This window comes from Macrobrachium rosenbergii, chromosome 8 (genome assembly GCF_040412425.1).
Source record: "Macrobrachium rosenbergii isolate ZJJX-2024 chromosome 8, ASM4041242v1, whole genome shotgun sequence".
NCBI classification, from domain to species: domain Eukaryota; kingdom Metazoa; phylum Arthropoda; class Malacostraca; order Decapoda; family Palaemonidae; genus Macrobrachium; species Macrobrachium rosenbergii.
In genome coordinates this window covers 86,916,253-86,931,156 of record NC_089748.1, presented here as the reverse complement: position 1 = coordinate 86,931,156, position 14,904 = coordinate 86,916,253, and the positions used below count along the sequence as shown (strand labels likewise).

The window sequence follows — 14,904 nt, the reverse complement described above, 5'->3', positions numbered from 1 at the left end:
TAAACACACTTATCTAAATATGTATATTCAAAAACAATAACATTAAACAAGTGATGGTACAAGGGTAAATACTCAAGAGGCCGGAGGGATCCGCTCCCTTATATAATATAAATCCTTCCTCACTTACTTCCCGCCGGAGAAACAAGGTGGGCAAGATGCTCTTATGTTCATAACATAGGCTGAAGCAAATATATTACCCTAGCCAAGTAACCCGACGGGGAGAAAAAGAAGTGTGGGATAGTGTGTCGAACACGTTAGGAGCTAAACAAACCACCAACACCAACACAGCGATGCTAGGGACTGTATGGGAGGGAGCGAATCCTCTACCAAATGGAGGAGTCCCTGAACTCGGAGAAAACGCCATCTAGCGTCACCCGCACGAGTAGAGCAAGGCTGGAGGGTGGTGAGGGGGGGGGAGGGAAGGGGAGAGAGGTAGGCTACCAAGAAAGGGAACAGGAGACGGGGAAAAAAATCACCCGCTCAACTGCACACATACACCACTCCAAGAATAATGAAACTTGGGAAGGTGGCCTACTACTGACTGGAAGCTACCCAGCCCGATGCCCGACTCCTTCCTAGGCGAAGCCTAATAGGGACCTAACCTAGTATAGGCTAGGAAAATGGAAGGAGTGGGGAGGAGGAGGAAGCAACAGGGAGAGAAATTTTGTGCCGAGAACCAACCGGGAACGAGAATGGCGGCAAGGGGGCGACTAGCCTAGAGGAAACACATCCAAAGAACTCTATTCCCCAAATGAAGGAAGAGAACTAAGGGGCTCACTCTGCCCACCAAAAAACGACCCCGGAGGAAACAGCAACCAAAACTCCCTCAACCTGATGATCTCCCACCAAGGGCAAGGGGATGGAAGCAAAACAAGCCTACTCCACTAAATAACCATCACACATAAAAATGGGAACAAAAATGTGCTCAATAGGAGTGCGTAGCCTACCTCGGGGAAGCGGTTAGATCTGAGGCTGCCGCCACCACCCGAGGAGGTAAACAATGAATAAAATAAAATAAAAAGAGAGCACCATCTCCAAGAATAAAATAATTAGCCTAATAGAGACCAAAAATAATAAGGAACCCAACCTGGGGGGGTACTGGACGGGCATCACCCTCACAAAGGCCGACAGGCCAATGATACGTAAATTCATAGAAAAAAGGGGGAGCCACCGCAGGGAACCCACCAGGATGGGAACCAAGGGGGCAAAAATACATCTATAACGACAAGGAGACAACCCCAACAGAAAAGAACTGATGGGGTCGCCTCATGATCGACATGGCTGGCGGAGGACGCCGTGGCGTCATAATAAGATCTCAATATTTATGAAAAGACGAGACCATAACAGCCAAAAATAGAACAAAACCCCACAAGAAGATGGTACTTAAATTGGAGATGGTAAAGCTGCTCGATGACATGGCGAAAGATGAAAATAAATCCAAAAAAAGGGCACGAGCACACAAAAGGAAAAGGTCGCAATCACGTGCTAGAAAATGGAATGAGGTAGGTGGCGCTGGTGTCGCCGTCCTGGCGGGTGTTGAGTGTAGGGGCTGTAACGGCTCACCGCTCTGTTCCGGGGGTTTTGATAAGGAGAGATCTTTCGAGTATGTTTCCGTGGTAGTGGTATTTCACTCACCCTTCCTTATACCGACGTCTTCCTAGAAGACGCTCGACTGGGGTAGTAACCCAGCTTTCCTGAAAGCTCTTTTCTCTGGTATATCTAGCATTTTTATACCTAGAAATTCGTGCTGTAATGGAATTTCACCGCTGACACGGGACTGAACTCAGAAATGGTAATTACACAAAAAAAATTAATTCACTAGAGAGAGTTTCTTTAATTTTCAATTTGTTCATGCGACTTACCTGTCAGATATATATATAGCTGTATTCTCCGAAGTCGGACAGAATTCCAAAAACTTACTTGGCGGCACGCGAGTGGGGCCAGGTGGTTAGTACCCATTCCGCCGCTGGGAGGCGGTATCAGGAACCATTCCCATTTTCTATTCAGATTTTCTCTGTCGCCGGTACTGTCAACAACTGTTTTCAGTACCTCCGTCTTTGGATTTAAATAAACTCGTTATTTTCCACTTAAGTATTCTATTTGACTTTTGGTTTTTGTCTTTGGATTGTGGATTGGCATACGCTTTTGTGGAATTTGCTTTTGATTGCTCTTTGGATGATGTCTGGATCTAGTTATGCTAGCTTCAGAGTATGTTGTGTGAATGAGTTTAAGGTGAGGCTACCGAAAGTTTCGGTAGATCCTCTTTATATGCATGAGGTGTAGGGGGCAGGTTTGTTGATAAATGATCACTTACTTTGCCTCCCACCCTGCTAATTTATTAGTTCAGGTTTTCATTCTCGCACTAATAGTGCTCCTTTTTGGCATCTGGAAGATGGCTAACAAAATATTATCTATTAGGAGGTGCTTAGATTGAGCGAGTCAGCGATAATAAAAGAAGAAACAATAGTAACGCTGGGTCAATCAAAGTGCACGTCGTGAAAACGGACTCGTAAGGCGTCGCTGAAGAGGATATGTCCAATAAAGTTATCGTAACTATGTTGTTACAACAAAATCAAACACTTATGGAGTTATTAAAGGAAATGTAAGGTTTGTTTTTGGAGATAGTCTACCAAGAGCAGCGGGACTAGTGACGTCACGTAGGCAATGGCTGCCTCCTAGTAAAAAAGTAAACAAACGCCATGAGTTCAAAGTAGCACGGTAAACGTTAAAGATGCCATAATTTACTCAGGTCGGTATCAAACATTAGTTTTAGTCAGGGTGAGGATATAACCTACCATAATTTTAGTTAAAGCGGCGAGAATAGGTTTTATCTCGCCGAGATTGATTTATATCTACCGCCTAACGTGGCGAGCCAAATTCTAGTACTTCGTAGGCTAAGTGGGAGTTGAGACTTCCCAAGTAGGTAGCCTATTTCACAATATATTGACTGGGGGCCTTTCTGTCAAACATGCTTCGTCTCCCAGTCGTGCTCACCGCTCGCTGGATTGCCATCGTGACGCTCTGCTTCAGCGTGACGCTCCGCTAGCAGCTATCCTGGACGCTTCTGTAGCTGCTCGTCAGGGCGCTCCTCTCGCTGCCCGTGCGGGACGCTCGGCTGGACCGCCAGCGTGACGCTCCGCAAGCAGCTATCCTGGGCGCTTCTGTAGCTGCTCGTCAGGGCGCTCCTCTCGCTGCCATGCAGGACGCTCGGCTGGACTGCCAGCGTGACGCTCCGCAAGCAGCTATCCTGGGCGCTTCTGTAGCTGCTCGTCAGGGCGCTCCTCTCGCTGCCGTGCAGGGCGCTCGGCTGGACCGCTTGCGTGACGCTCCGCAAGCAGCTATCCTGGACTCTTCTGTAGCTGCTCGTCAGGGCGCTCCTCTCGCTGCCGTGCAGGGCGCTCTCGGCTGGACCGCTATCGTGACGCCCGCAAGCAGCTATCCTGGGCGCTTCTGTAGCTGCTCGTCAGGGCGCTCCTCTCGCTGCTGTGCAGGGCGCCGGATGGACTCTCGAGGACGCCTCTTTGGTTGCTCTGGTGACGCTTCAGAGCAATCAAAGACTGCGGGAAGCGTGATCCCATCTGCGTGTTGGACCGCAAGGCCTTCGTTTCTCCCATTGAAGAGGGAGAAGTCTCTTGTGAGTCGGAGCCTGCAGTCCTTGAGCAGCCTCCCCTTCCTCGCTCTCACGGACTACCAGGTGTTAGCCGGCTTTTCTTAAGGACTTGTTTGGCGACAAGTTTCAAACCCTCGGCCCCTCTCTCTCCTCCTTCGCAGTTTGCTTCGTCCTAGACGAGGAGAGCGCCGGGGTTTGTCAAGATGACTTCGTCTCTGGCGACGAAGAAGGCCTTCAAGAAGGTTAACACCTGGATAGAGGAAAGGAAGACCCAAGGCAAGACTTCTTTTGCCCTGCCTCTGTCCAAGCTGAGCGGCAAGGCAGGTATGTGGTAAGAGACCGGGGAGGACGTTGGCTCAAGAGTTCCTTCGTCGTCCCAGGGAGACTTCGCTAGCTTGGTCGACGCGCCTAGAAGGTCCATCCTGTCGGCTACCAAAGTGTCCTGGACTTTGTCGGAGACCATTTGAAAGGACTATTTCGAACCATGGAGGTCTTCAATTTCCTGGACTGGTGTTTGGGGGCTCTAGACGTCAGGATTAGGAGTCCCGACTCGATCTGGCTGGGGGAGCTGTCCAGCGTGTTGAACTACATGGACAAGGCAGTCAGGGATGGCTCGGAGGAACTGGCTTCCCACTTTTGTACGGGCCTCTTGAAGAAGAGGGCCTTGTACTGTAACTTTACAGCCTATGGCCCTACCAGCCAACGCCATACCACGTTGAGCACCGCTTCTCGTGCGATCAGCGGTTAAGCAACGTTGGGTCTGGTCAGTACTTGGATGGGTGACCGCCTGGGAACACCAGATGCCTTTGGCGTCTTACTTTTGCAAAGTCAGTTTCTCCGTCGCAGAGGGCTTTGCTGTTCTCCCTGTTTTCGAGCCATCTCTTCCCCCCAGTCCTTGTTCAAGGATCTCTCCTCCAGCTTGAAGGAGAAGGCCACTCAAGACCTCTTGGCCCACTCGTCAAGACGCCCGGCAGTCCCTTTGACGTCGTTGTCGGGTCAGACCTCCAGGAAGCAGAAGCCCTTTCGTGGAGGAGCTTCTTCCTCGAGATCTTCTCCCGAGGTAGAGGTCTTTTCAGAGGCGGAGCCCCGCCTAAACAAAGGGGCAGGAAGTGACTTGCAGCGCCTCCAGACACCTGTAGGAGCCAGGCTTCTTTCGTTTGCGAGCCTGGAGAGCAAGAGGGGCAGACACCTGGTCCCTTGAAGTTATCGAGAGAGGATACAAGATCCTTTCTCGACTCACCCACTTCTGTGCACGTCGCCCAGGGATCTGTCGTCCTCATTCCATCAAGAGAAGCAACAGATCCTTTTCGAGCTATTAGAGCAAATGCTCGAGTAAGAGCTGTGGAGCAAGTCCTGGAGCTGGACTCCCCAGGATTCTACAACCGACTGTTCCTAGTTCCGAAGCAGTCGGGAGGATTGAGACCAGTCCTAGATGTCAGTAGACTGAACCGCTTCATGGTGAAGGAGAAGTTCACGATGGAGACGTCCCAGTCTGTTTTAGGAGCATTAAGACCAGGAGATTCGATGGTCGCTCTGGACTTACAGGACGCTTACTTTCACGTTCCCATACATCCCCAGTCGAGGAAGTATTTGAGGTTTGTACTAGGGGGACGAGTGTTTCAATGCAGAGCTCTTTGCTTCGGGCTAAGCACAGCTCCCATGATCTTCACGATTATCATGTGAAATGTGGCGAGATGGCTTCACTTAGCGGGTATTCGTACCTCGCTTTACCTGGCCGATTGGCTCATCCGAGCCTCTTCACAGTCAAGGTGTCTGGAGGACCTGAATGCGAATTTAGAGTTGACAAAGTCCCTAGGACTTCTAGTGAACGAAGAAAAGTCCCATCTGATCCCGACGCAGTCCATCGTCTATCTGGGGATTCAGATGGATTCAGTGGCTTTTCAAGCTTTTCCATCCCAGGAACGTCAGTAGCAATGCTTAGAAAAAGTCTTTTCCTTCCTAGGGAAGGAAATATGCTCGGTGAGGGAATGGATGAGTTTGCTGGGGACCATTTCCTCTCTGGAGAAGTTTGTTTCCCTGGGAAGACTTCATCTCAGGCCGCTCCAGTTTTTCCTGGCGGAAAACTGAATAGACAAGGAGAATCTAGAGGAGACCCTGAAGATCTCTCCCATTTTCAAGATTCACCTGAGGTAGTGGCTCGACCCCTCAAGGTTGGCAGAAGGGGTTTCTCTACGCCTTCAGAGCCCGACCTGGTGTTGTTTTCCTACGCTCCCAGAGAGGGATGGGGAGCAACACTAGGAGGAGAAAGTGTCAGGCACCTGGAGAGGGAACAGGTGTCCTGGCACATCAATCTCAAGGAATTAGGGGCGATCCTGCTGGCCCTTCAATCCTTCGAGAGCAAGTGTCAGGCCGACTGATACAAGTAAATTCAGACAACTCCACAGCCCTGGCATACCTCAAGAAACAGGGAGGAACTCGTTCCCGGTCCCTGTTCTGCCCTGGCGAAGGAAATCCTGCTTTGGGCCCATGCGCGGGGATCACGATCCTTGCGAGGTTCGTTGCAGGAGTGGAGAATATCCACAGCCGACCTTCTCGGTCGACAGCGTCAGCTTCTACCGACCGAGTGGACCCTTCACGAGGAAGTATGTCAGGAGCTGTGGAGGTTATGGGGACGTCCTTGGTAGATCTGCTCAGGCAGCCCCATTTCGAAAGGTACCTCAAAACTTCCCCGCTCTGAGTCTAACTGCATTCAGACTATCAGTCGACAAGGATCTTCACGATCTCTTGAGATCCTTTGAGACTGTCAAGGTACCTCATTCCAGGACGCCTCCCTGGAACCTGGATGTCGTCCTAAATTTTTATGTCAAATACCTTCGAGCCTCTTTCTTTCTTCGCCCTCTAGAATGTGACAAGGAAGGTTATTTTTCTAACTGCTCTGGCTACGGCGAAGAGAGTTAGTGAACTTCAGGCTATCAATAATCATGTAGGTTTTAGAGGCCATAATGCAGTATGTTCTCTAAGCCCTATGTTCTTGCTAAAACGAGAACCCGTCTACCCCTTGGCCCAGGACCTTCGAGATTAAGGGTATGACGGAAATTCTCGGACATGAACCAGAAAGAGTCATGTGTCCTATCAGGGCTCTCAAATTTTATTTGCAAAAGACTCAGGAAAGTCGAGGTCCTTCGGACAGTCTGTGGTGCTCTGTCAAGAGGCCGGATTTGCCTCTTTCTAAGAATGCACTGGCGTTCTTTTTAGAAGCACCATTTTAGACGCACTTTCCGACGTTCAAGACAGTGACTTGAGTCTTTTGAAGTTAAGGCTCACGAAGTTAGAGCCATTGCAACCTCGGTGGCTTACCAGAAGAACATGTCCCTTTGCGATCTTCTGGGTACCACCTTCTGGCGGCTACAGTCGGTGTTCGCTTCACATTACTTGCGGGACGTGAAGACGACATACGAAGACTGCTATTCGCTAGGACCATACGTTCCGCACTCCAGATCGGCCCCATAACACTTCTAGGCCTGGACCTCTGTCGGACTCCCAGGACCAGGGAGAGGCAAGTCGAAAGCCACAGGAGGGTTACAGGGGCTTCCCACCGATCTGGCGTCCCTTCGGCAGGACCTGTTGTCGCTTCTGCAGACACAGTGTTGCGGGCAGGGGCGATACTCATCCTATCCTTTAGAGGTTAGGAAGTATATTTTAATCTTGATTTTGTTTTTTTACGTCAGATCGGTCCCATAACGCTTCTCTAGGCCTGGACCTCTGTCGGACTCCCAGGACCAGGGAGAGGGCATGTCGAAAGCCACAAGAGGGTTACGGGGCTTCCCCATCTGGCGTCCCTTCGGCAGGACCTGTTGACGCTCTAGGTCAGGTGGTTGGTCGTTGCTCCTTTGCCCTCACAGTATGGCCTTATGATCTAGTCCCATTGTGGTCACGCCCCGTGGACAGATCATCTAGAACTCACCAGCTATATAGGTCACTACCTTGCTGGAGACTCTAGTAAAGCAGAAGCAGGCTTGGGTGACAGTAATCACGAAGTCAGCTATGCTAACATAGGCCTGGACCTCTGTCGGACTCCCAGGACCAGAGAGAGGGCATGTCGAAAAGCTGTAAGTTGGTTACGGGGCTTCCCACCGATCTGGCGTCTCTTCGGCAGGTCCTGTTGATGCTCTCGGTCAGGTGGTTGGTCGTTGCTCCTTTTGCTCTCACAGTATGGTCTTATGATCTAGTCCCATTGTGGTCACGCCCCCGTGGACAGATCATCTAGAACTCACCGGCTATATAGGTCACTACCTTGCTGGAGACTGTAGTAAAGCAGAAGCAGGCTTGGGTGACAGTAATCACGAAGTCAGCTATGCTAACAAGTAAGGAACCAAGGCGTCAATCGCCTACATATTTTTGTTTCCTAAATCCTATTCTGTCTCTTCCCACCTCCAATGGTGGGATTCAGCTATATATATATCTGACAGGTAAGTCGCATGAACAAAATGATATTTTAATGATAAAATAAGGTTTGTTCATACTTACCTGGCAGATATATATAATCATAGTGCCCACCCTCCTCCCCTCAGGAAACAGTGGCACTAGAAAATCTGAATAGAAAATGGGAATGGTTCCTGATACCCGCCTCCCAGCGGCGGGAATGGGTACTAACCACCTGGCCCCACTGCGTGTGCCGCAAGTTTTTGGAATTCTGTCGGACTTCGGAGAATACAGCTATATATATATCTGCCAGGTAAGTATGAACAAACCTTATTTTATCATTAAAATATCATTTTGATAAAGAGATGTTAAGTAATCTTCACTCTATATAACTTTAAAAATTCTTTACTTCTTCACATATTTAAAGAGAGAGAACAATAAATTTCATTTTCTCGATAACTTACAGGTTGTTGTTATTGCGAAGTTGCCAGGTTGTTTTTCTGTTATCGGCGCCTTCGGAGCTTCGACGAAACACACTGCGTTTTTTTTCTGTTAAACTCGTAGTGATAGTTTATTAAACACATTCGCTGCTTGTCGTTGTTGTCGACGTTTTGGCTCACTTTGTTGTCGTTTATCATTCTATGTGTTTGCTTCTTCTTGATGCACCAATACTGTTTATGTTCACTTCTGTTTGATGCTCTATTGCAGGATTTTATTTCTTCATATAAGTTTTGCTTGCCGTCGTAAAATCTAAGTTCGTTTTGTAGATTTTCATTTCACTGTAACTTAAGTAATTGCACTGATATTCTTGTTAATGTCTGTTTCGTCTCGCCTTCTGGATCCAATTAGCTGCCACCAAATTATGTCGTGCCCGACATATTTATTTCCCTTCTTGCCTGCATATTTCTTATAAGTTGCCGAAACAGTCGTCCACAGTGTCTCTCCCGTTGTAGGCCGCATATGAGTCTGTTATTTGGAAGGGAATTATATTAAGGTAATGATATCTCTCAGAAAGGAGTATTGGAGACGAAACAGTAGTTTTCTTTACTTTAATGATGAAAGTTAACTACAAACTTAAGTACAATTTACAGTTACAGTTACTATCTTGAAAATACTCTTGCTAGACAGTTCAATTAAGTCTGTTTGGGAGCAGGAAATCAAGGGGAAGTTATGTCTTCCCTGGATGGTGGATTGGGACTCGAATGCTGTTCTTCTGGCTTCTGGCTTCTCTGGAACCCCTGGGTTTTCCTGTTATCTCCAACTCCTCCCTTCTCAGTGCCCCATAGGAAGATTTTATCTGTAAGGCCTCCCCTCAAATAGGGCAGTGGTGGGTGTTGCTAAAATCTCTCCTTAGAGGATTTGATTGGAAATGATCTTAGGAGGAGGTGTAAAAGACTCCTCCCTAGAATATTTGATTGGAGAAACGTTAAACTACATCACTTTGTCCAGCCCCAATTCCATGGAATTTCCATGAAAACACCTCCTATTGAAGGCAGGGTTATAGATATGGTTGGAATGTTTGTTTCTGATGAGGTGCTGAGTGATCCTGAGTCAGCTAAATCGCAAGGCCACAGTTTCCAGATTTTACAATCGGTTTTATGGCCGTGGGAGCGATATACTCACTCACTGTTTTGAGTTTGTGCAAGGCGGTTTACATATTCAGCACTTCTAGTCTCTCGATGCATAACAACCAAGGCTTAATTGTTGTTCTCTCTCTCTCTCTCTCTCTCTCTCTCTCTCTCTCTCTCTCTCTCTCTCTCTCTCTCTCTCTCTCTCTCTCTCTCTCTCTGTTTATTCTTTCTCTCTCTGTCTCTCTTTTTTATTCTCTCTCTATTCTCTCACTTTATTCTTTCTCTCTCTGTCTGTCTCTCTATTCTCTTTATGCTTTCCCTATCTAACTTTGCCTGTACCACTACATATCCCCAAACCTGGAAAGGATCCCAGTAATGTAAACAGTTACATACCAATTTCTTTAACAAGATGTTTATGCAAATTACTAGAGAAAATGGTAAATGCTCGACTAGCATGACACATTCGAGAAAATAAAATTCTGACTCCCACTCAGTTCGGGTTACAATGTAACAGATCAACATTGGATTCTCTGTCTAACTTGGAAGACCACAAACAAAGAGGATTTGAACAAAAACAAATTGCTCTAGCAGTCTTTTTTGACACTGAAAAGTTGTATGATACTACTGTATATGGAGATATGCAATATTAAAAACATTACATAAAAACAGCATCTATGGACATTTACCCAAGTTTATCAAAAACTTTCTGACAAATTGCACTTTTCAAATGAGAATTGATGATCTATTGTCAAGTACATTTCCACTTGTAAATGGTGTTCCACAAGGAAGCATCCTTAGTGGCACATTGTTTACTTTAGCAATAAATGACATCAGTAATAATCTACATATTGGAATTAAAAGTAACTTGTTTATGGATGATTTTGCCATACTCGTTTGACACGTGGACACTTAATGAACAGTCCACATGGCACTCCTCCCAAATGCCCAGAGTGCATGTAGTACGTGATTGTCAAAATTATAACCAGCAGCGATTATCAGATTTTGGAAGTAGATCAATGAAAGAAATTTTGTCAGAAACTTCTACATTTTCAGTAATTCTGATTTTAATGTTCATGAAGAACTGTGATTTAATTAAAATATTAAAATAAGTAAATGATTAAAATATGAAACCATTAGGGCATCTAATGAATCTTAAAATAAAATTAAAAAATGTTACTTAAATTATGCTGAGTCTTAATATATCTTTTTAGTGAATATATATGAAACCATGTGTAAATGTATTTATTGTGTGAGTGTGTTCCAGTGTGAGTGTATGCATCCCTTTGTGCAGTTTTTAATTTCATTCTCACTCATTCATCACCACACCGAATGACCTATTTGTGCCCAGTGCTAGGCCTCTGGTGTAGGCCCGCCATTTCATTCAGATCCTTCGGGCCAACTCTATGAGAGCTGATAGTCAACTCAGTGGTCTTGTTAAAATATTTTAATAGTAATAATAATAACAACAACATTCCGGGTCACCTGTCATCTTTGGACAATCTGGTCCCTCATGGGCAGCTTCACTGCTGCTCCCTTCAGGTTGAAGGAGTTTTGTTTTGGTCTACAGCAAGGGACCTTCCTTTCTCTCTCTGTTCTTTTGTCAGAGGAAGTAAAGAGATATGAATTGGTCGTTAGACAACAGGAACCTTGTAATAGGAGTGCCTTTTCTCATGCTCCCTCCCGAGATGTTTCTGTGCTCAGACACATCAACTAAGGGATGGGGTGCACACCTGGAAGAATTGTTGGTTTAAGGTGTGTGTGGGACCAGAACAACAGACATATCCACATCAATGCCCTGGAACTTAGGGCAGCATTTTTAGGCCAGCAAGAGTTTTGAGACCAAGTGATGGGGCACTCCATGGATTTGATGAGTGACAAAACTAGGGTGATGGCATACGTCAATAAGCAAGGGGGACTGGTGTCCTTTCAGCTTCACAGATTGGCAGTGCAGGTGCACAAGTTGGCAGTAGCACACTCGCTAGAGCTCTCAGCCAGGTACGCTTGGGTTCTTGGAATGTGGTGGCAGACAACCTCAGCCACCAGGGTCAGGTGATAGGGACAGAATGGTCTCTATACCAAGACATTGTGGAGAGACTCTTCAAGTGAGTGTGAGAAGTTTCATACATCAATCTTTTCACAATCGGGTACAACAGGAAGCTGCTGGTATTCTGTTCCATAGTGCTGGACCCATGTGGTACGATGGAATATATCTTCTAGCACGCATGGGGCAACCTAGTATCTTATGCTTTTCTTCTGTTTTGTCAGATTCATTGGGTGATCAACAGGGCGTTGATCGCACTGAATCGCAGGTCGACTTAGGTGGCTCTCAAGTGGCCAAATTCAGAGTGGTATCCGGACCTGCTAGCTCTAATATTTGAGGTCCAGAGAGTGATTCCCTCGTAACACAACCTTCTGTCAGCTGCACATCGAGAGGTATCACCAGGCAGTGGAAGCTCTGTCACTTCATGCCTGAAGGCTATCCAGCATCTGCAAGAGAGAGGATTTTCTCACCACACAGCAAAGGAGATGTGTAGATACCTGCAGAAATTCTCCCTGGTTGTGTACCAGGGAATTGGGCTGTCTTCTGTCGTTGGTGTCGTCAACGGGGTCTCTCTCCAGTCAGAGCTACTCTTCAGCAGGCAGCGGGCTTTCTTGTCATTCTTTGCTGAGAGAAGCTTCTCTCTGCCACAGCCATTAACAGCTACAGGCAGTCCCCAGTTATCGGCGGGGTTCCATTCCCGTCAGCATGACGATAATCGAAAATCGCCAATAACTGAAAATTGTTGATAATAGCGCCTATCCCCGGTTATCGCGCTGATATCGGGTTATCAGCACCGATAACCGGGGATTGGCGCTGATAACCAGCGATCGGTGCCGACAACTGGAGATCGGTGTCGAAAATCCAGTTATCGTCATTGCTGAACTAGCGCCATAAAACCGGATTGCCGATAACCAGGGACTGCCTGTACTGTGTAGGTCTGCCTTCAGCCAAGTCCTTAGGGTGACAGGAGTCAATCTCTCATCCTTGTGGGAGATCTCTGTGGTCCTGAGAAGGTTTGAGCAGTATTGCACACCCAGGGAACTCAGACCCCTTGAGTGGAACAGGGCTCTCATCTTGAAGAGCCCAACTCATACTCTGTATTAGCAGTTGAGAGAGTTGTCAGACAGGGATCTGACCTTGAAGACTTTTCTTGGTTGCCCTGGCCTCAGTGAAGAGAGTAGGCAAGCTTTATGGCTTCTCTTTTGATGTTTAGCACTTGAAGGGATGGGGCTCAGTTACGCCCGAGTTTGGTCCGTGACGTCAGAGAAGTGTCTTTTTCGATCCCCTCCCTAGAGAACTTTGTTGGTAGTGATCAGGATGAGATGCTACTGCATCTGGTTAGGGTGCTGCCATACAATCTCAAGAGAACTCAGCATCTCAGGCGTGAGTATTGAAACCTCTACTTTAGTACCGGGTCAACCAAGAAAGAAGTGTCTAAGAACACAATCTCCTTCTGGTTATGAGATGATCAATTGGGCGTAAGCATCATCTGGTGAAGAGGACATGGGTATGGTTCAGACGAGAGCTCTCATGGTTATGGCATCTCCCCATCCTTGGCTGTCCAGAAGAACCTGTTGGTTTAACAGATATTACAGGAGTGCGTGTGATCACACCAGACCATACTCGTGTTGTTCTATCTTCAGGACGTTGTCCATGTCTTTGGACACATTTTCCTTGGGTCCTGTGGTGGCTGCCCAACAGCTTGTGTAGCTCACCTGGCTCCCAAAAGGGGGCAAGTAGCACCATAGGGCAGAGTCAAGTAGCAAGCTGTTACTTGCTGGACAGATGAGGATTGCAGGCGAGTTGCTTGACGGGTATCCTGTCCATCATCTTTGTTTAGTAGATTGATTGGATGCATGTCACCCCTCTCTCTAGACAAGGGGAGAGAGGGATAGACAATGAAACAAACCTATTGGTTTTCATAGCAAGTTTTATTGTCTTTTTTTCAGACTGATTCTTTCAGCCTTCAACAAGGTAATGAAAGTACTGTTAACTCATTACTTTATGTCTAAACTCATTACTTTATGCCCAGATGTATAGCAGTTGAACATCCCATATGCTCAACTCTTCCTCTGCTCTTCCAGACCAGGAAGGTGTTCTCGGGTGGCTGAGATGGTCCATTAATGTAAAGAATTTCAGGTTTGTATGTTAGGAAAAGTACAAATTAACTTAAAAATTTGCTACTTGTACCTATCTACACCAACCAGTCGGTTCAGGGAAGTGCCCAGACTCCTCCCACCAGTGGGTAAGTCTCCTTTGTAAAAAACGAAGGTTTGTATTTGTGTAGGTACAAGTAGCAAAATTTTAAGTTAATTTGTACTTTTCCTAACATACAAACCTGAAATTCTTTACATTAATGGACCATCTCAGCCACCCGAGAACACCTTCCTGGTCTGGAAGAGCAGAGGAAGAGTTGAGCATATGAGATGTTCAACTGCTATACATCCTGGTACCTGGGCTGGAAGGCAAAGTGTAGTGCAGACTGACAGGTGAATGGGGTTTCCCCCTACTGTCAATAGTTAACGACCTTGTCTGAAAGTTAAACAGCTGTTCCAGCTAATTTTTGCAAGCTAAATCACTATGTAAAGAACTTTAGGTTCATGTGGTAGGAAAACACAAGTTACTTTATAAAAATTTACTGTTACAGGGATTGTCTGGTGGAGTAGGTTTGCCAGTCAGCTCTTTTGATCATAATTTGATTTGATCATAATTTGATTGATATTGATGTAGAGCTGGATCACATTGTTCCGGATGTTTTCTTTGCTTAAGAAAGGTATACTTGAAATCCCAAGCCAGTTGGGATAGTATTCAATGTGATCTTATTGAGCTCAGTTGGAGCAATATTTATTGGAATCTAATGTTATTTAGTGTTTAAATTATCATTGTAGCAGTATTATCAAGTGGAAAACTCCTAAAATCCTCAAGTTTGTCTTAAAGATGAACCATGGTTTAATGCTGCATCTAAGCTTGCCTACCATGAAGAAGAAGCTTGCTATGTATGGAGGAATAATCAGACTTTGTGTGGCATAGCTTCATTGAGGTTAGAAGTCAAGCCCATGTAGTCCATGAGATGCTGGAAGAGCTTATACTGAGGGTGTGAAGGAGAACTTGCTCTCTAGCATTGATGACCATAAGTGGTGGTCTCCCCTTAAGTCATCATTCTTTGGTGTTAATTCTGCATGCCTCCCTTTGTAGGAGCTGATGGAACTGCTGTTTTTTGCCTTAAGCAGAAGGCAGAACTTTTGGCTCAAGTTTTTGGGAGCAAAAAGTGTGGTGAGTCCTTGGTGTTGCCTCAGTCA

At 46.4% G+C, this 14,904-nt stretch overlaps 1 protein-coding gene and 1 pseudogene across 5 annotated transcripts in view; both read left to right on the top strand.

The window, feature by feature from the left end:
* GatB (glutamyl-tRNA(Gln) amidotransferase subunit B, mitochondrial) overlaps positions 1-14,904 on the top strand; it is a 992,144-nt gene that overhangs the window by 274,056 nt on the left and 703,184 nt on the right. The gene's annotated exons all lie outside the window — the stretch shown is intronic.
* On the top strand, positions 4,309-4,422 carry LOC136841327 (5S ribosomal RNA; annotated as a pseudogene).